Source organism: Lepidochelys olivacea (genome assembly GCF_965140295.1).
Source record: "Lepidochelys olivacea isolate rLepOli2 genome assembly, chromosome: 11".
In the NCBI taxonomy this organism is placed as follows: Eukaryota; Metazoa; Chordata; order Testudines; family Cheloniidae; genus Lepidochelys; species Lepidochelys olivacea.
In genome coordinates, this window is record NC_140421.1 from 5,114,524 (window position 1) to 5,137,327 (window position 22,804).

Here is a 22,804-nt window from a genome sequence, read left to right on the forward strand (position 1 = left end):
TCTGTTTGAGGGGTTGGAGCAAATGCAGTTGTATCGCAGAGCTTGGCTGTAGATGATGGATCGTGTGGTGTGGTCAAGATGAAAGCTAGAGGCATGTAGGTAGGAATAGCGGTCAGTGGGTTTCCGGGATAGGGTGGTGTTTATGTGACCATCGTTTATTAGCACTGTAGTGTCCAGGAAGTGGATCTTTTGTGTGGACTGGACCTGGGTGAGGTTGATGGTGGGATGGAAATTGTTGAAATCATGGTGGAATTCCTCAAGGGCTTCTTTTCCATGGGTCCAGATGATGAAGATGTCATCAATATAGCGCAAGTAGAGTAGGGGCGTTAGGGGGTGAGAGCTGAGGAAGCGTTGTTCTAAATCAGCCATAAAAATGTTGGCATACTGTGGGGCTATGCGGGTACCCATAGCAGTGCTGCTGATTTGAAGGTATACATTGTCCCCAAACGTAAAATAGTTATGGGTAAGGACAAAGTCACAAAGTTCAGCCACCAGGTTAGCCATGACATTATCAGGGACAGTGTTCTTGACAGCTTGTAGTCCATCTTTGTGTGGAATGTTGGTGTAGAGGGCTTCTACATCCATAGTGGCCAGGATGGTGTTTTCAGGAAGATCACCGATGGATTGTAGTTTCCTCAGGAAGTCAGTGGTGTCTTGAAGGTAGCTGGGAGTGCTGGTAGCATAGGACCTGAGGAGGGAGTCTACTAGCCAGACAATCCTGCTGTCAGGGTGCCAATGCCTGAGATGATGGGGCGCCCAGGATTTCCAGGTTTATGGATCTTGGGTAGCAGATAGAATACCCCAGGTCGGGGTTCCAGGGGTGTGTCTGTGCAGATTTGATCTTGTGCTTTTTCAGGGAGTTTCTTGAGCAAGTGCTGTAGTTTCTTTTGGTAACTCTCAGTTGGGTCAGAGGGTAATGGCTTGTAGAAAGTGGTGTTGGAGAGCTGCCGAGCAGCCTCTTGTTCGTATTCTGACCTATTCATGATGACAACAGCACCTCCTATGTCAGCCTTTTTGATTATGATGTCAGAGTTGTTTCTGAGGCTGTGGATGGCATTGTGTTCTGCACGGCTGAGGTTGTGGGGCAAGTGATGCTGCTTTTCCACAATTTCAGCCCGTGCACGTCGGCGGAAGCACTCTATGTAGAAGTCCAGACTGCTGTCTCGACCTTCAGGAGGAGTCCACCTAGAATCCTTCTTTTTGTAGTGTTGGTAGGGAGGTCTCTGTGGATTAGTATGTTGTTCAGAGGTATGTTAGAAATATTCCTTGAGTCGGAGATGTCGAAAATAGGATTCTAGGTCACCACAGAACTGTATCATGTTCATGGGGGTGGAGGGGCAGAAGGAGAGGCCCCGAGATAGGACAGCTGCTTCTGCTGGGCTGAGAGTATAGTTGGATAGGTTAACAATATTGCTGGGTGGTTTGAGGGAATCACTGCTGTGGCCCCTTGTGAAAGTTTAGTGTCCTTTTTCTTTTGTAGAGAAGCAAAGTGTGTGTTGTAAATGGCTTGTCTAGTTTTAGTGAAGTCCAGCCATGAGGAAGTTTGTGTGGAAGGTTGTTTTTTTGAGTATCCATTTTTGAGAGCTCATTCTTAATCTTTCCCTGTTTGCTGTAGAGGATGTTGATCAGGTGATTCCACAGTTTCTTTGAGAGGATGTGGCACAAGCTGTCAGCATAGTCTGTGTGGTATGTACATTGTAATGGATTTTTTACCTTCAGTCCTTTTGGTACGATGTCCATCTGTTTGCATTTGGAAAGGAAGATGTCTGTCTGTATCTGTACAAGTTTTTTCATGCAGTTGATAGATTTACACTCCATACGGCTAAATGCAGTGCCTTGCATGATGAGGTTTCAGAGTAACAGCCGTGTTAGTCTGTATTCGCAAAAAGAAAAGGAATACTTGTGGCACCTTAGAGACTAACCAATTTATTTGAGCATGAGCTTTCATGAGCTACAGCTCACTTAATCGGATGCATACTGTGGAAAGTGTAGAAGATCTTATTACATACACATAAAGCATGAAAAAATACCTTCCCCCACCCCACTCTCCTACTGGTAATAGCTTATCTAAAGTGATCACTCTCCTTACAATGTGTATGATCAAGTTGAGCCATTTCCAGCACAAAACCAGGTTTTCTCACCACCCCCCCCCACACACACTTTGTCCTTACCCATAACTATTTTACATTTCAGGACAATGTATACCTTCAGATCAGCAGCACTGCTATGGGTACCCGCATGGCCCCACAGTATGCCAACATTTTTATGGCTGACTTAGAACAACGCTTCCTCAGCTCTCGTCCCCTAACGCCCCTACTCGCGCTATATTGATGACATCTTCATCATCTGGACCCATGGAAAAGAAGCCCTTGAGGAATTCCACCATGATTTCAACAATTTCCATCCCACCATCAACCTCACCCAGGTCCAGTCCACACAAAAGATCCACTTCCTAGACACTACAGTGCTAATAAACGATGGTCACATAAACACCACCCTATCCCAGAAACCTACTGACCGCTATTCCTACCTACATGCCTCCAGCTTTCACCCTGACCACACCACATGATCCATCATCTACAGCCAAGCTCTGCGATACAACTGCATTTGCTCCCACCTCTCAGACAGAGACAGACACCTACAAGATCTCTATCAAGCATTCTTACAACTACAATACCCACCTGCGGAAGTGAAGAAACAGATTGATAGAGCCAGATATATGCTATCATGTGCCAGCAATGCCCTTCTGCCATGTACATTGGTCAAACTAGACAGTCTCTACGTAAAAGAATAAATGGACACAAATCAGATATCAAGAATTATAACTTTCATAAACCAGTCGGAGAACACTTCAATCTCTCTGGTCACGCAATTACAGACATGAAAGTTGCGATATTACAACAAAAAAACTTCAAATCCAGACTCCAGCGAGAAACTGCTGAATTGGAATTCATTTGCAAATTGGATACAATTAACTTAGGCTTGAATAGAGACTGGGAGTGGCTCAATCATTATGCAAGGTAACCTATTTCCTGTTTTTTCCTACCCACCCCTCCTCAGACGTTCTTGTTAAACGCTGGATTTGTGCTGGAAATGGCCCACCTTGATTATCATACACAATGTAAGGAGAGTGATCACTTTAGATAAGCTATTACCAGCAGGAGAGTGGGGTGGGGGGAGGTATTTTTTCATGCTTTGTGTGTATAAGAAGATCTTCTACACTTTTCACAGTATGCATCCGATGAAGTGAGCTGTAGCTCACGAAAGCTTAAGCTCAAATAAATTGGTTAGTCTCTAAGGTGCCACAAGTCCTCCTTTTCTTTTTTTGATTGATTTTCAGTAATCTCTGAGGAATAACATTGTGTGGTCTTGTAGTACCACCAGGTGGTGCTGTACTCACAGGATTCCATAGCTCAGTTGATGCAGGATCTCTTTAAGAAGAAAAACCGTTCTTAAAATTAACCAAAACAAGTAGCTTACACTATTTTCCCTTCTGTAGCAAGATCTAAACCTCTGTATTTCAGATGAGGTCAGTTCTCCAAAATACAAGATTGCTGTAGTGTTCTTGTATCTTGAATACAAACTATTTCAGGGACTTATTTTCATCCCTCAGACCCAGAAGCAGCCTTGTGTGTGCCACCATATGCCTGCTTTGCACATGCACTTCTCCACATGTCTGCTCAAAATGGGGATTTGCACAGATACATACAAAACTATGCATGCAAAACAAGCACACAACTGCCTGCACAAAGTTGTGTGTGGGCATGGCTAAAAAAGGGGACCGGGGGGGAAAGGATAATTGTTCCAGGGCCTTGAGCAGCCGGATGGGGAGCACTAACATCTGAATAAATAAAGTGAAATGAGAGAAGGTGAGGCCCCAGCCAATATGGTGCACCAGGACTTCACATTTTTCTCCTCAGGTCTGTGTGGGGGCCTGCTTGGAGAAAACTAGGCCCTCAGAACATTGTATTCATTATTAGAATCTATTAATTGTTAAGTATGCATTGCACTTAGTGCTGTACAACACGTAAAATAAAAGCTACCTCCTGCCTTGTTGTTTGGCTCCCTGGTAGGTGTTGCAGAAAAGCGTCTTATGAAGGCAGCTCTGACAGGCTTGGCAGTGTTTGTCTGAAACACCCCCAAGCTGCTATCAAGTATTGACACAGCTGCGAAATAGTTAAATGAGATCTTCTGACTCACTGAGGTAGCTTTGAATATAAGGGAGGTGGGAGCAACTGACTTGCAGAGAGCAGATTTAGGGAATGAACACTGGAAAATCAAACCAAATAAATATCGGGGGTAGCCATGTTAGTCTGTATCCACAAAAACAACCAGGAGTCCAGTCGCACCTTAAAGACTAACAGATTTATTTGAGCATAAGCTTTCGTGGGTAAAAAACCCACTTCTTCAGATACATGGAGGTTTGGTTATAAGGTCTGGGTTTTCCCTTTTTGCTTGTTGAAATTAGTGAAATGCTGATGCAGGCTGTAAGTGAGCAGATACAGCATGGACGATCTACTCACTCTGTATCAGTTCAAAAAGAGAAACTAGAAACGAAGGAAATCAATTAACATTAATGGCAGGGCTGTAACCTTTAAACTGGACACAAGCACAAGGTAGTATTGTATTAAGGAACATACTGTAGCTAAGGAAAACATAATGCAAAGCTTCTTTCATATTCAAGATATAAAATACCAATAAAGGGGCAAGTAACCGTTATAATAAAAAAAAACCAAGATCACATCTCCAGTAGTAAATGTTGATGTTCCACCACTATTAGAATTAAAAACTTTCTTGTCATGAAATCACTTTTTTAAAAGTGCCCACCATAAATGCCACATACTTGCAGGCAAAAAACACAGGCCGCATACTTAGAGAATTCTCAGATGTCTTTTAGAGTCTAGAATGTCTTAACGGTAAATCCTACATTAAGATAGACAAAACCAGAATGATGGAGTCGTTCACAAAGTTCACTTTATCCTAAGCAGATAAATTTAGAAACTGAACTTGATAATATGGAAAAGCTAGGAGTTAGTGAAAAGGTAGAACACCAATAAAGCACATTAGTTTTACGGTGTTATGAAGTGCTGAAGTTATAGTGGATGTTTTGATACTGGTGTGACCCAGGCCCTAGTGGGGAGCCAGCTGTGGTCACTCAATTAGAGTTAACTGCAAAGAATGGAGCAGAAAATCCCCATAAAGCTGGTGGATATTCCAATACTTAGATTCACCAAGTCAGCATAAAACAGCTTCTTTATTACCTTACTGGTTACTCAGAAGTCCAAACAACACAGTTCCCTTAAAGCGATCCAGCCTCAGGCCTCCATCCAGGTACCCACATCAACTATGATGAAAATTTCTGTAAATCTCATTTCATCCTATAAAAGAAAAGGTTCTACCAATCCCAAAGGATTGGACACATCAGCTCCCAGGTTAATAAGGTGACCAGATGACAAGAACAAAATATCGGGACACATGGGGGGGCAGCCACAGGCTCACCCCCACACCAGGGCCAGCTCTAGGTTTTTTGCCGCCCCAAGCGAACTGGGGGGGGGGGGGCGGGGGAAGCCGGAGGGCCGCCGAAGCAAAATATCGGGACAAATGGCGACCCGACCGTACATTGGTTGGGACGCGGGACAAACAAATATCAGGAAAGTCCCAATTTTATTGGGACGTCTGGTCAACCTACAGGTTAATGAATGTTTCAGATCTCACCCAAATACACGCTACAGGCAATTCTTATTAACTAAACTAAAATGTATTAAAAAAACAAGAGAGAGAGTGAAGTTAAAAGATCAACATACAGATAGACATGAGTTCAGTCCATTGAGGTTCAGATTCACAGCAGAGATGGTGAGCTTTGTAATTGCAAAGAGTTCTTTCAGAAATAGAAAAGGAGTACTTGTGGCACCTTAGAGACTAACCAATTTATTTGAGCATAAGCTTTCGTGAGCTACAGCTCACTTCATCGGATGCATACTGTGGAAAGTTTAGAAGATCTTATTATATACACACAAAGCATTGAAAAAAATACCTCCTCCCACCCCACTCTCCTGCTGGTAATAGCTTATCTAAAGTGACCACTCTCCTTACATTGTGTATGATAATCAAGGTGGGCCATTTCCAGCACAAATCCAGGGTTTAACAAGAACGTCTTGGGGGGGTAGGAAAAAACAAGGGGAAATAGGCTACCTTGCATAATGACTAAGCCACTCCCAGTCTCTATTCAAGCCTAAGTTAATTGTATCCAATTTGCAAATGAATTCCAATTCAGCAGTTTCTCGCTGGAGTCTGGATTTGAAGTTTTTTTGTTGTAAAATAGCGACTTTCATGTCTGTAATCGCGTGACCAGAGAGATTGAAGTGTTCTCCGACTGGTTTATGAATGTTATAATTCTTGACATCTGATTTGTGTCCATTTACTCTTTTACGTAGAGACTGTCCAGTTTGACCAATGTACATGGCAGAGGGGCATTGCTGGCACATGATGGCATATATCACATTGGTGGATGTGCAGGTGAACGAGCCTCTGATAGTGTGGCTGATTGTTATTAGGCCCTGTGATGGTGTCCCCTGAATAGATATGTGGGCACAGTTGGCAAAGGGCTTTGTTGCAAGGATAGGTTCCTGGGTTAGTGGTTCTGTTGTGTGGTATGTGGTTGCTGGTGAGTATTTGCTTCAGGTTGGGGGGCTGTCTGTAGGCAAGGACTGGCCTGTCTCCCAAGATTTGTGAGAGTATTGGGTCATCCTTCAGGATAGGTTGTAGATCCTTAATAATGCGTTGGAGGGGTTTTAGTTGGGGGCTGAAGGTGACGGCTAGTGGCGTTCTGTTATTTTCTTTGTTAGGCCTGTCCTGTAGTAGGTGACTTCTGGGAACTCTTCTGGCTCTATCAATCTGTCTATATGCTGCTTTTGTTGGGGACAGAACAGGAATGGAGTCTCAGAACTTTTAGTAAGTAATCTAGCTAGGTATGCGTTAGATTATGATTTCTTTAAATGGCTGAGAAAAGAATTGTGCTGAATAGAATAACTATTTCTGTCTGTGTATCTTTTTTGTAACTTAAGGTTTTGCTTAGAGGGATTCTCTATGTTTTGAATCTAATTACCCTGTAAGGTATCTACCATCCTGATTTTACAGAGGGGATTTCTTTACTTCTATTTACTCCTATTTCTATTAAAAGTCTTCTTGTAAGAAAACTGAATGCTTTTTCATTGTTCTCAGATCCAAGGGTTTGGGTCTGTGGTCACCTATGCAAATTGGTGAGGCTTTTTATCCAACATTTCCCAGGAAAGGGGGGGTGCAAGTGTTGGGAGGATTGTTCATTGTTCTTAAGATCCAAGAGTCTGGGTCTGTAGTCACCTAGGCAAATTGGTGAGGCTTTTTACCAAATCTTGTCCAGGAAGTGGGGTGCAAGGTTTTGGGAAGTATTTGGGTTCAGATCAGCGGCACTGCTATGGGTACCCGCATGGCCCCACAGTATGCCAACATTTTTATGGCTGATTTAGAACAACGCTTCCTCAGCTCTCACCCCCTAACGCCCCTCCTCTACTTGCGCTATATTGATGACATCTTCATCATCTGGACCCATGGAAAAGAAGCCCTTGAGGAATTCCACCATGATTTCAACAATTTCCATCCCACCATCAACCTCAGCCTGGTCCAGTCCACACAAGAGATCCACTTCCTGGACACTACAGTGCTAATGAACGATGGTCACATAAACACCACCCTATACCGGAAACCTACTGACCGCTATTCCTACCTACATGCCTCCAGCTTTCATCCTGACCACACCACACGATCCATCATCTACAGCCAAGCTCTGCGATACAACCGCATTTGCTCCAACCCCTCAGACAGAGACAGACACCTACAAGATCTCCATCAAGCATTCTTACAACTAAAATACCCACCTGCGGAAGTGAAGAAACAGATTGATAGAGCCAGAAGAGTTCCCAGAAGTCACCTACTACAGGACAGGCCTAACAAAGAAAATAACAGAACGCCACTAGCCGTCACCTTCAGCCCCCAACTAAAACCCCTCCAAGGCATTATTAAGGATCTACAACCTATCCTGAAGGATGACCCAACACTCTCACAAATCTTGGGAGACAGGCCAGTCCTTGCCTACAGACAGCCCCCCAACCTGAAGCAAATACTCACCAGCAACCACATACCACACAACAGAACCACTAACCCAGGAACCTATCCTTGCAACAAAGCCCTTTGCCAACTGTGCCCACATATCTATTCAGGGGACACCATCACAGGGCCTAATAACAATCAGCCACACTATCAGAGGCTCGTTCACCTGCACATCCACCAATGTGATATATGCCATCATGTGCCAGCAATGCCCCTCTGCCATGTACATTGGTCAAACTGGACAGTCTCTACGTAAAAGAGTAAATGGACACAAATCAGATGTCAAGAATTATAACATTCATAAACCAGTCGGAGAACACTTCAATCTCTCTGGTCATGCAATTACAAAAAAACTTCAAATCCAGACTCCAGCGAGAAACTGCTGAATTGGAATTCATTTGCAAATTGGATACAATTAACTTAGGCTTGAATAGAGACTTAGTCATTATGCAAGGTAGCCTATTTCCCCTTGTTTTTTCCTACCCCTCCCCAGACGTTCTTGTTAAACCCTGGATTTGTGCTGGAAATGGCCCACCTTGATTATCATACACAATGTAAGGAGAGTGGTCACTTTAGATAAGCTATTACCAGCAGGAGAGTGGGGTGGGAGGAGGTATTTTTTTCAATGCTTTGTGTGTGTATATAATATCTTCTAAACTTTCCACAGTATGCATCCGATGAAGTGAGCTGTAGCTCACGAAAGCTTATGCTCAAATAAATTGGTTAGTCTCTAAGGTGCCACAAGTACTCCTTTTCTTTTTGCGAATACAGACTAACACGGCTGTTACTCTGAAACCTTTCAGAAATAGTTCATAGTTTATAGTCCAATGTCCAAATATCATATTCAGGGCATACCAGCATAACTGGGACCTCAGTCTTGTGACTCAAATGTCCCCTGATGAAGCCAAAGCAGATCTGAGATGACAGAATCAGGACCCAAGGATCTTTTATACAATTTCATATCTTTTTGACAAGTTGGAGTTCCTCAGGGAACAAAACGTAATTAGCATGACTTTGAAGGAGGTCCATCTCCGGTACTTAACTATAGAATTAACGTAAGGCCATTGCTTGTTCCCCCACTATTCACAGATTATTTGCTATACATTTCAAAGAGAGATGAATACAGAGATATCCCATGTTTACAATTCATTTAAATGATAGGATGTTCTTTTGACCTCTGAATTATCAGAATTCTGCCTAGCCGGGGACTGTTGTTGGCTGTCAGCAATTTGTTCAGTGAATCAGTGCTAACCATGGTTTAGCTGTAAGTGTAGACAAAGAGCAGTTTCTAAATAGCATTGCCGCAAATCAGTTTTACTGCCAATAGCTGCAACCTTTGAAGGCCCATGTGTGTCTCTCAGGAAGGCAGCGAGTCGAATTTGCCTCAAAACCCCTAAACACAGCAAAAAGAAGCTGTGTCCGGGTCAAAAAGGAGATAGCGACAGCAGTTATGGGAGAGAAAAAAAGCACATGTGCAAACTGATCACAAACCACTTGTTTTTAGCCCCACTTAGAACATAGTTCAATAGTTTTCTCTGAAACTAAGCTATTATACCATTCTTCACTATCACATCTACAGCTGCTACCCTTATGACAGTGTCACAAATCCAAGAATTCATGATTGTTATAGTAACACTAGGCAGTTTTGTTTTTATAATTGTTTTCAGAGAAGTGATATAAAACAGGCATCTTCTCTCTCAGTATGTAATACCACATTTGTACAAGAAACAAATGAATCATTAACCACTCACTAGTCAGCTTAGTATTATTTTGAGATGTAAGCTGGTATTCACTTCTCTCCCTTCTGCTCGGTATTGTAGTTTAAAACGTGATTACAACAGCCATCTGGGATCTGGGCTATAGATGTATGAAATTTTTATCTCAATTAGCAGGCACTCTAAGTCTAATTTACCAAAATATTGTTGCTCATATTGTTTGGCATCAGTCCTGAATCCTTCCAGTTCATATCCTGGTTCAATTCTTCCAATCAGTATTTTTTTGGTTCTTGACTTTGAAAATTCTGTACCAAATCCGTAGGCTTGGCAGGCTTCATGGTATTCACTCCACACCCTGGGCGCTTGGAACTCTGAGGATGCAGTGAAGATAGAACTCACACCTTCTGGGTCCACAAGCAGAAGCGCCTACCACGTGAGCATCTCTGGTAAGTGCGATTAGCAATATAAAGCCTGTGACACACCCTTTGAACAGTTCTGATTCCATCTAGAAGACAATGATGTATACATAGGACTTCTGATTTTCAGCTGTAACTGATAAACATAAGAACATAAAAATAGCCACACTGGGTCAGACCTATGGTCCATCTAGCCCAGTAGCCTATCTCTAAAAGTGGCTAGTGCCAGATGCTTCTTGCAGTCAGAGACTTAGGGACACTTGTACCATGGGTTTCATACCCATTGATGGACCTATCAGCTATGAACTTATCTGATGCTTTTTTTTTTTGAACCCTGTTATACTTTTGGCCTTCACAAATCCCTTGGCAACGAGTTCCACAGGTTGACTGTGCATTGGGTGAAGAAGTATTTCCTATGGTTTTTTTTTTAAACCTGCTGCCTATTAATTTCATTGGGAGACCCCTGGTTCTTGTGTTATGTGAACAGCAGGGCCCACAGATAAAAGCTGGACCTCAGATCCTGAAACTCCCAAGCTGGGGCAAGCTCCCAAGTGGGTGATGGGGGCCAGCCAGAATGTAGGACAGTTGGGAGGGATGTGATTGTTTCGAAAACCTATTTTGAAAAAAATACTTGCAGATAAAACAAGGTTTCGTGCTTTAAGTGCCTTAACATGTCTGTAATACAAATAAGCACAGAGTATCTGAAGTATTTAAGTACGAGTGTGAAGAGTGATTCAAAATGCTTACGTATGTACTTAAGAACATGGCAACACAGCTTTTGTCTAAGGGCCTCTCTACACAGAGGAGAAATGCAGGTGATGGAGGTGGAATTTCTAAAACGCACTGTGTTGCGCATTAATTGGTCCATGCAGACCCTGCTGGTGCACATGAAAAGTTCCTGCACTTTACCATGGCGCTGTTCAAAGAGAACTACGTTAAAGGGCACTATGGGACAGTACGATCGGCACGACTGTAAATGAGTAATGTATGTAATATACAGTATTACAGTATGTGTATAAGACGCAGTATATTCATTACAGTACATACAAAAAGAGCCCCCCCAAACCATTGCTGTATGGACAGTGACGTAAAACTCAAAAATTGCTAAAAATAAATCCCCCAAAATGAAGGTAATAAACCCCCAAAACAGAAGCCCTGCGTATATACACAATAGCCAGTTCATTACAATACATTTAAATAGCTTTTTTTTACTTTCCTTAATGCAATGTAACAACTGCAGCAAAGTCTCTGCAGACCATAGTCTCTGAGAGCTGTTAGACTAGGTCACCTAGTAGATCCTTTCCTTTGCTAATTTCTATGATTCTGGCCTATTAGAAGTGAGGTTTTGCACTGCTTTGTTCAGGAGACCAAGATTTGGTTCCTGGTTCTATTATCTTACTTTCTACATGAGCTGGTAGAGCTGTCAGGACAGTGTGTTTGTTTTACTGGGGAAAGGAGCAAGTCACTTAACAGTGCATCCTGTAGCCAAACCAATGGACTGCAGTGCCAGCCTTTGGATAGCTAGAAAGAAGGTGGCTTCAGTGCAGAGTCTTGAATGTGAAGGAGACAAAGTGAAGTCCTTTGGGCTTCAGTAAAAAGACAGAAGGCCAGATCCTCATTTTAAAGTCAGTGGAGCTATGCTGATTTATACCAGCTGAGGATCTGGCCAGAGGATCCTGTTTTTTGGAGGCCAGAAGGGAGGGAAACTTTGCCTAACTCTAAATACTCAACACTAAGAATATTAAACATACGTAGGAGCTATTGTGATTTAGCTTTATCAAGTCACGTTTAGGGCAATGTTCACTCCACATGATGCACACACACAAAAGTCACCTCATCTTTGTTGTGTTTGTACAGCGCCTAGCACTGTGGGATCCTAGTCCATGAGTATGGCTCCTGAGCATTATGATAATACAAATAATAGATAAACATTTGAAAATTTGAAAACATTTTTAAATATTTGAAAATACTTTAGAAGCTCTGTGGAATAGAACAGCAGAATGAAAGCTTGCGTGCCATGTATTATGAGGATGGGGTAATCAAATAGCCCCGAGGAAGCAGTACATTAATGACAAGGTCAACCCTCAGCCACCCTCAAAAAGGCTTCTGTACAGGTGTATGTAATTTCAGTAGGTACCAACTTCGTGACCTGTAGATTTGTCACATCACTATGGAGCTATAAATAGAGGGAGTCTATATATTGGTAAGGTTTGCAACTGACGCCTACATATTTGTATCTCTTGCTCGAGTTAAAAGCTCCTTAGGCAGAGGATCCACTTTCAGATGTACTCTGAGCCTATATAAATAATATCTTTTGAAGTCTGTGGGTGGCTATATTGCTCTTCGAATAATTTAAGCTTAGGGATCAAATTCAGTAGGGTGGGTAAGGAGAAGACAGAAAGGGAATATGGGGTCGGTCCCCTTGCTAAACATTGACTACTTATGCCCTGGTAAAGTAGAATCTTACTGGGCATGCCCAGAGGTGACAACGTATTTGTGATCTCAGAAGACCTGTCAGAATTCTGCAGTATATCTACACCCTGATAAGTCTATGCCAGATCATTCCTGTCCATGCAGTTTGGTTTCTCATCCTGTCCTAGAGCTGATGAGTGTTTCATAGGCCCTGAAATTCTGCTCTTTTGTTATACTTGTTGCTTGTGTTTATATTTTGTTACCAGTAACCTGGAATCTGAAATGAGTGGACATATTGTAGTGTATTATGTTTTCATATTCAGATCTGGATATGGCCAGCGTAACGGCTGTATTAAAGTTACTGGCAGAGGGTCCAGTCCTGTGCAGTGGGAGGTCTTCCACTTACTTCAGTGAGAGAAAGATCAGACCCAAAGTGGGATGTTTTGAACTCTACTGGGGAGCATTGCCTTACAAATCTCTAAAGCCAGAATATGTAAAAAAATGGATCCAGGGAATTCCAAAAGATCAGATGCGAGATAATCTGGGTTTGGGGCTTTTTTTATGTTAAATCCAGAGATCTCAGAATGAGTCATTTAGAATTTCTGCACAGCCCAAAATAATACATTGTTCTAAGAGGCAGCTGCAAACAGACTGCCTGTGTAAAATGTGAATGGAGAGGATGAAAGGAACTCCATGTTTGTGGGTTTCATTTCTTTAGCCACAGAGTGACATTCTTTTCAGACACTTGTCCTAGATAAAAATATTGACACTTTCAACAATTGAAAGGTTAAAAAAATTAGACATTTCGTTTGACCTGAACAAAATGTTTTGTTTTGATTTTAAACATTGTTGTGTGTTTTCCAATTTTAAACAATAAATAAATAAAAGAATAAAATGAAAGAACAAAAAGTCATCTTGAATTGAAAAAGCACACCGTTCGTTCTGTGTTGCAAATGTTGAAATAGGTTTTTTCCCCCAAATAAACAATTCAGCAAAATCAGCACGAAAGCTTATGCTCAAATAAATTGGTTCGTCTCTAAGGTGCCACAAGTATTCCTTTTCTTTTTGCAAATACAGACTAACACGGCTGCTACTCTGAAACCTGTCAAAATCAACATGAATTCCCAAAATATTTTGGTGTTGCCAAATCTGCATTTTTTTTTTTTTTTTTTTTTTGCTGGGAAAAAAAGTTTTGATCAAAACACTTTACCTAGCTCTAATTCTCTCCTCTTTAACTGGTGGGGTTGGTTATGTAAGAATCATCAGGATTCCCCATAAACCACTCATTCTGGCTGCGAGGGGACAGGAACAAAGAAAAGGCATTTAGGTGTTAATGCTGCCAAAACAGTGGAACAAACATTTGTGCCTCTGCTGCACAAGCAGAAGAGATGCTGCAAAGGGGATTTGCAAACTCTGCTCAGAATGGGGCCCGGCAATTTGGGGGAGTCTCTGAATGGCTGCATGCAAGCCAGTATTGGCGGTGAGATATCCAGAGCAGTGAGAGCGAGACTAGAGGATTCTCAGGTCCTTCCCCTTGCACAGTGGGGAAGTTGCTTGTGCCACTGAGACTAGTCCCTCTCCATGGTCTAAGGGAAGGATTTCTCCCCATCTCTTCTCTTTGCAGGTGATCAGTTTCAGTATGGCCAGTCCCAGCCATTGCAAAATCATAAGTCAGATCCTGAAAATCGATTAGATTGGTCTAAAAACCAAGAGGTTGTTTTGTTTGTTTTTTTTTAAATGGTACTGTTTTTTCCTTTCTCATTTTTGAGCCTTTAGGGTTCACATTGTCAAGGGGTTCTCCACAACTCATGGCTAGACACTGGCTTTTTAAAAAAAATGAAAGCCAAGTTTTTCACATATTCACGTGACTTAAAAGTGGAGCTTTATGAAAACACCAATTCCTGCAAGCTTTACGTTCAAGTTGTGAGAGTGGGCAACTCTGAGAATTTGCCCCTTGATGCTTGGACTAAGAAAGAAGGTACAATAATGCACTCTTGCTTGTTGCTTTTAGGGGGACTGGTTAAGAACAGGCTTTGTTGAGATAAAATACCTTTTGTTGGTTTATTCTGAAACTGATTCCTTTGCTTCAGTTAAGTGGAGCACATTGATGAAGTGGAGCTCCATCTAGAAGAAATGTATTCATCATAGTGCGCTGGTGACCCTGATGTCTGTATACATGAGGCCATGTAGGATTAAACAGTGAAGTGTGTCTAAGGCTCTGTAAATATTATCTGTTATACTTGGCAGGGACACATCAAGATGTAAAAGCATTTGATACAGTGGTAGACAATGTCAGCTCTTTCTTGTGTGTGAATAGGAATGCTTCAGTGTCCATACCGAGTTAGTTTGTAGTCTAGATCTGGTTTATAATCCGCTAAATCTGTATAGTACACCAATATTAAAGTCTCATATAAAACACTTGATTTTGAGAGAAGGTTTGTAGTTTTAGTAAAACTAAACAAAAATAGACTAACATTTATATGCCATTTGATAGGAGTAATTTCAGAAGGCAACAATTTTGCCAGGGTCTGAGTCTAGGGTGACCAGATGTCCCAATTTTATAGGGACAGTCCCGATATTTGGGGCTTTGTCTTATATAGGTGACAATTACCCTCCACCCCCTGTCCCGATTTTTCACCCTTGCTATCTGGTCACCCTATCTGAGTCATAACAGGACAGAGAATATAAGACATTTTAAGAACAGGCCAATGCCATCTAACCCAGCTTGCCTGCCTTCCTTTGGTTGATCCAAATCCAAAATTTCTGCTTTTTACCATGCCCTCCTGAATCCATACCTTCTATTATAGAGCTGCTGCAGTGACTTCATGGTTAAGGTTACAGCTCACAGTTATGAATTCTACCCCCAACTTCCTCACTATCTTCTTCTTTTCACCTCATATTTCTCGGTGTGGTTTCCTGCACAAGAAGGATGTATGTAAGAAATTCTGTGGCTAAGTGGACAGGATATTTTAGATATCTGAGAGTCTGAAAAATGAATACTTGTGGCACCTTAGAGACTAACAAATTTATTTGAGCATAAGCTTTCGTGAGCTACAGCTCACTTCATCGGATGCATGCATGTAGCTCACGAAAGCTTGTGCTCAAATAAATTGGTTAGTCTCTAAGGTGCCACAAGTCCTCCTTTTCTTTTTGCGAATATAGACTAACACGGCTGCTACTCTGAAACCTGAAAAATGAATGTTTTTTCTGTTTTGGAAGTCATTTAAAAAAGACTTGGGACATCGTTACCTAAAAAATGACTTCATCTAGGAGCTCCACATCAGTTTTATTCATTTGCCCTCATTGTGACTAGTGCAATTCTTTTAGGAAAGAGATAGATATATATATAGAGAGGGAGAGAGAGATCTATCTATCTCACTGGGGTTTATACATTGCTTCATAAATGTGGGTGGAGTTGATGAACTTCTTTGTAAATCCAGCAGAGTTTATAAACCCAGGAAGATGTATGAGCTTACACACTTTCCTGTCAAAGCAGATATGGTAAATGAATTTAAAATAGGTCTGTCAAGCGATTAAAAAAAAAAGAATCGCTATTAATTGTGTGATTAATCGCACTGTTAAACAATAATAGAATACCATTTATTTAAATATTTTTGGATGTTTTCTACATTTTCAAATACATTGATTTCAATTACAAAACAGAATATGAAGTGTACAGTGCTCACATTATATTTATTTTTGATTACAAATATTTGCACTGTAAATAACAAAAGAAATAGTATTTTTCAATTCACCTAATACAAGTACCGTCGTGCAATCTCTTTATCATAAAAGTTGAACTTACAAATGTAGAATTATGTACAAAAAATAACTGCATTCAAAAATAAAACAATGTAAAATTTTAGAACCTACAAGTCCACTCAGTCCTACTTCAGCCAATTGCTCAGGCAAACAAGTTTGGTTACAATTTGGAGGAGATGCTGCTGCCCATGTCTTGTTTACAGTGCCACCTGAAAATGAGAACAGGTATTCGTGTGGCATTGTTGTAGCCGGCATCGCAAGATATTTATGTGCCAGATGTGCTAAAGATTCATGTGTCCCTTCATGCTTCAACCACCATTCCAGGAGACCTGCATCCATGCTAATGATGGGTTCTGATCGATAATGATCCAAAGCAGAGGGGACCGACACATGTTCATTTTCATCATCGGAGTCAGATGCCACCAGCAGAAGGTTGATTTTCTTTTTTGGTGGTTCGGGTTCTGTAGTTTCGGCATCAGAATGTTGTTCTTTTAAGACTTCTGAAAGCATGCTCTACCCCTCGTCCCTCTCAGATTTTGGAAGGCACTTCAGATTCTTAAATCTTGGGTCGAGTGCTGTAGCTATCCTTAAAAATCTCACACTGGTACCTTCTTTGCATTTTGTCAAATCTGCTGTGAAAGTGTTCTTAAAACGAACATGTGCTGGGTCATCATCTAAGCTTGCTATAACATGAAATATATGGTAGAATGCAGGTAAAACAGAACAGGAGACATACAATTCTCCCCACAAGGAGTTCAGTCACATGATGGCATATATGCCCCTCTGCCATGTACATTGGCCAAACCGGACAGTCTCTACGCAAAAGAATAAATGGACACAAATCAGACGTCAAGAATTAGAGCATTCAAAAACCAGTCGGAGAACACTTCAACCTCCCTGGACACTCAATTACAGACCTAAAAGTGGCAATTCTTCAACAAAAAAACTTCAAAAACACACTCCAACGAGAAACTGCAGAACTCGAATTAATTTGCAAACTGGACACCATCAAATTAGGCTTCAATAAAGATGGGGAGTTGATGGGTCATTGCACAAACTAAAAACTATTTCCCCATGCTAATTTTCCCCCTACTGTTACTCACACCTTCTTGTCAGCTGTTTGAAATGGGCCATCCTGATTATCACTACAAAAGTTTTTTTTTTCTCCTGCTGATAATAGCCCACCTTAATGGATTAGTCTCGTTAGAGTTGGTATGGCAACCCCCATCTTTTCATGGTGTGTGTGTGTGTGTTTGTGTATATATATATATATATATATACACACACACACACTATCTTCCTGCTGTATTTTCCAGTGCATGCATCTGATGAAGTGGGTTTTAGCCCAAAAATCTTATGCTCAAAAATATTTAATAAATTTCAATTGGTATTCTATTGTTTAACAGTGTGATTAATCACGATTAATTTTTTTAATTGCAGTTAATTTTTTTTTAGTTAATTGCATGAGTTAACTGTGATTAATCAACAACCCTAGTTTAAAAAGCTCTTCCCTGTGTAAGCAGGGTGTGAATGAGCTCTCCCCTGATATCCAGTGATGACCTGGGGAGAAGACTTCAAGACTTGTTTGCATAGATCAGTGGTCTCCAACCTTTTTATGCCCAAGATCACTTTTTGAATTTAAGGGCAACCCAGGATCTAGCCCATCCCTTCCCCGAGACCCCGCCCCTTCCCCGAGGCCCCGCCCTGCTCACTCCATCCCCCATTCTCTCTGGCGCTCACTCTCCTCCACCCTCACTCATCTTCACTGGGCTGAGGTAGGAGTTGGGGTTCGGGAGAGGGTGTGGGCTGGGGCTGAGGAGTTTGCAGTGTGGGAGGTGGCTCCGGGGGTGCAGGAGGGGGTGAGAGGTGCAAGCTCTGGGAGGGAGTTTGGGTGCAGGAGGGGGCTCTGGGCTGGGGCAGTGTGTTGGGGTGCAGGAGGGGGTATGGGGTGCTGGCTCTGGGAGGGGGCTCCTGCTGGGGGGGGCACTTACCTCGGGCAGCTCCTGGGCGGTGGCGCAGCAGGGCTAAGGCAGGCTCCCTGCCTACCCTGGTGCCACTCAGGCACATCAGCACCTCTTCCCTATTATGAGCTGGGACACCACCCGCCTTGCCAGCCAGTAGTGAACCACGTGGCCACGTCACTCCCGGAAGGGGCCAACATGCTCTGTGCACTGTCCCTCTCTGCAGGCACTGCCTCTGTAGCACCCATTGGCCACAGCTCCCTGTTCCCAGCCAATGGGAGCTGCGGGGGCAGTGCTTGCAGGCAGGAGCAGCCCGTGGAGACCCCTGCCACCCTCCCAACCCCCACGGGGCCAAGGGGGTATGCTGGCTGCTTCTGGGAGTGGTGTGGAGCCACGGCAGGCAGGCAGCCCCCCTGCATCGCCACGGCCGGCGATCACAATCGACTGGGAGAGTCTCTCCAGGATTGACCAGTCGATCGCGACTGACGGGTTGGTGACTGTTGGCATAGACGCACCCACTCTGCCTAAGTGAGCAGCTTTGCCCAAATGATCGCCTTGGGCTGGTGTTGGATTGCAAGTCACTTTGGTATTGGGTGAGGGGTAATAAAGTGTTGTTACCTTTGTTGTGTGAGTAGAGGCCAGCAGAACTGTGTTTGGCATGCCATGATTGTGGGTGGTCACTGCACTCACTAAGCAGGGGCTAGGGATGCCAAAGGCCTGTGGAGATGAGAGAGGGTGGTCATGTTTGATGGTGTGGTCTCTGCCTAAAGATACTATGTGAATCTTCCCCTCTCTACTGTTTAATGACAGCCCATTAGACTCAATTGGGAGTCTTTTGTTTTGTAATTCGTCACAAGAGCTGAAATCACTGAGAGCCAAGTGCTAAACCTTAGACCTGCTTGAGGGGCAGCGTCTCCAGTGAAAAAAATTGACTAGCCAGCCTAAGGCCTGGTCTACACTGGAGGTGGGGGTGGGGGGCATCGATCTAAGTTACGCAACGTCAGCTACGTGAATAACGTAGCTGAAATCGACGTACTTAGAGCTCTTACCGCGGTGTCTTCATTGCAGTAGGTCGACTGCTGACATTCCCCCGTCGACTCCGCCTACGCTTCTCGCTCAGGTGGAGTACTGCAGTCGACGGGAGAGCGCTTGGGGGTCAATTTATCGCGTCTTCACTAGACGCAATAAACAGACATCCCCTCCCCCCCCCCGCTGGATTGATCGCTCCCGAGGTAAGTGTAGACATGCCCTTAGTAGTGAGGCTCCCCGGTTAACTGCTGAAATCACTGAGAGCTGTGTTAAGTGGGGGGACCTCAAGACATCACAGAGGCTAGAGTTGAGCAACGCAGCGGGTGACGGCACAGTGGCAGAGTGATCAGTGGCACGGCGGCCAGCGTGAATGGCGGCCAGAGTGAACGGTGCAGTGACAGCTGCTGTGGCCATGTTTGGTGCCTTCCCCATGTCCTGGGGTAAGAGGTGAACTCATGCAAATGCATCTCTGCACTCTGGGTCTTCACTGACCAAGGGCGACAACTCTGAGTGGGGTGTAGTGGAGGGAGAGGGCAGTGGCAGGTTAAAGGAACATTTGTTTGTCAGACTTTCACACCACAAGGTGAGAACCTGAAGTGAAGGACACTGCCCAACGGACTCTGGGGTGGGTGTTTTGCTCAGGGTCATTTGCTTGGAAATCACCTTTGTGGCATTTTCCCATATTAAGGCTGGCTTCCTTTTTTATTATTATTAAAAGTTTTCTTTGCTGTACACTGACTCAGTGCTTGCAAGAGGACACGTATTGCCTCTTAGAGGCACCATGGGGTGCCGTTTAATTTTCCCAGATTGAGCCAGTTCTGTGCTGTATTGTTAAGACCCCCCAGATACTGAACCTGGCTCTTGTTGCTGCTGGCTCCACCTGGCAGAAGGGTTACAAGTATAATCCAACAGATCACTTAGATCTGAAGATGAACTGCTGAGGTTACAAACACCACGGTCAAAGCCTTGCTATGTATGTGGAACGCTTGCCTCATCACTGAAATGAAACCACCCCAAGGGTGAAAAGTAGCAATTCTTTAACAGCATACTCCAAAACCACTCAACTGCATTAGGAGCAAAAGAGAGAGAAAACCCAGGGCCACTGTATTTTAGCACCTTTCCAAAATTAAATGTTTCCACCCATGATTCCCCTTTGTTTCTTGCTCTTATGGACGTGTTCTTCCTAGCATCCTGTGTGTTACTTCTTATTTTATAACTTTTAAAATTTCTCATTGAAACATTTATTTTGAACATATAAAAGCAAAAAGAACAGAATGGTACGCGTTAACATGAAAAATAAAATGTGACAGAGCGACATACCACAAACACATTGGGTAGGAGGCATTCCTCAACACTGATGGCAAATATCCCCAGACAATATCAGGCAGGAACATAAGAATGGTCCTACTGGGTCAGACCAAAGGTCCATCTGGCCCAGTACTCTGTCTTCCGATAGTGGCCAGTGCCAGGTGCCCCAGAGGGAATGAACAGAACAGGTAATCATCAAGTGATCCATCCCCTGTCGCTCATTCCCAGCGTCTGGCAAACAGAGACTAGGGACACTATTCCTGTCCGTCCTGGCTAATAGCCATTGATGGACCTATCCTCCATGAATTTATCTAGTTCTTTTTTTTAACCCTGTTATAGTCTTGGCCTCCATAGCATCCTGTGGCAAGGAGTTCCACAGGTTGACTGTGCATTGTGTGAAGAACTACTTCCTTTTATTTGTTTTAAACCTGCTGCCTATTAATTTCATTTGGTGACCCCTAGTTCTTGTGTTCTGAGAAGGAGTAAATAACACCTTCCTTATCTACTTTCTCTATACCAGTCATGATTTTATAGACCTCAATCATATCTCTCCTTAGCTGTCTCTTTTCCAAGCTGAAAAGTCCCAGTCTTATTAATATCTCTTCATACGGAAGCTGTTCCATACCCCTAATAATTTTTGTTGCCTTTTCTGAACTTTTTCCAATACCAATATATCTTTTTTGAGACGGGGCAACCACATCTGCACACAGTATCCAAGATGTGGGCGTACAGGGATTTATAGAGAGGCAACATGATATTTTCTGTCCTATTTCTGTCTGCTCTTTTGATGGCCGCTGCACATTGAGTGGATGTTTTCAGAGAACTGTCCACAATGACTCAAGATCTCTTTCTTGAGAATGCTGGATGCTGCAGTATGAGATCAAAGTTTCCAGTTAGAGCTCAGTAAATACTGCAAAAAGCCTTCTTCTTATAATTGTTTATCATTTGTATTACTGTCGTGCCTAACTGCCCTAGTTATGAACCAAGTGCTTTATGAACACATATTTACTTGAAGTCATGGAAAATGTACTCGCACCCCTGTTGTGTTTGCTCTCCATGAACGCTCATTCACTTGAGTCGTGCTGACACAGTGTTCATCCACTGAGAATTTCAAAGTCACGTGTAAGCATTTATGTAGAAACCAGATGTTAAATATAGACATGCAAGTATTTGTGCTGAAAGGGCTTATGCACTTCTCCAATTAGGAAATAGAAACCATAGCACATGACTCATCTGAGTAACCACAATGAGCTGACACTTCTCGAATAGTAAATGATGCATATGGAACCCTTGCAAAGAACTGCTCACAATCAAACCAAAAAGTTGCCCCCAAAATATTAATCACAAAAGCAATTTGTTAGCTAGTTTTGAAGAATGAGTAAATCCAAGGAAGTGCTTATCTGCTGGCAGGACATAAGGTGAAATAAATCAGAGAAATTATTTGCTGGGAATGAGTCACTCCGGTCTGTCACCAAGGAAGTAAAATGAAGCTACGAGTGTCCTGTAAAGGAAAGAAGAGATGACGGAATACCAGCAGGGCCTGCTATGGACATCCATACTTCCTTACCTGGGCTGGACATCTTTGACATGAAACCTTGTCAATTACTCTAAAGAAATTCTTAATATACAATATCTGCTGATTTTCACTTATCTGTCATGCCAGTGGTATGAACACGGAACTTCAGCAGGTTTTTGAGGCCTCAATCTAATGCACTTTGAAGTCAATGGACAGATTCCTATTTACTGATCTTTGCCTGAACCATGACCGCCCCTAACAGAATCCATGATAACTTTCCAATTGTCCAGAAGAACTAGCATCTCACTTCTTTTATAATACAATGCAAGACACATCTCTTTGACCAGGTCTATCCCATGGCTACAGAAGAAAAGCTAGCAAGATGGTCCCTTTGCCAAACAAATCTATGGAGAAGAGCAGGGCAGTGGTCCATTCCTAAACAAATGACACTTTTCTTAACTATCCTATTGCTACCTAGATAACAATGCAGGTGTAATCCCCTCTCTTGTTCCCCGGCCCAGTATGAGGTCGTTCGAGATA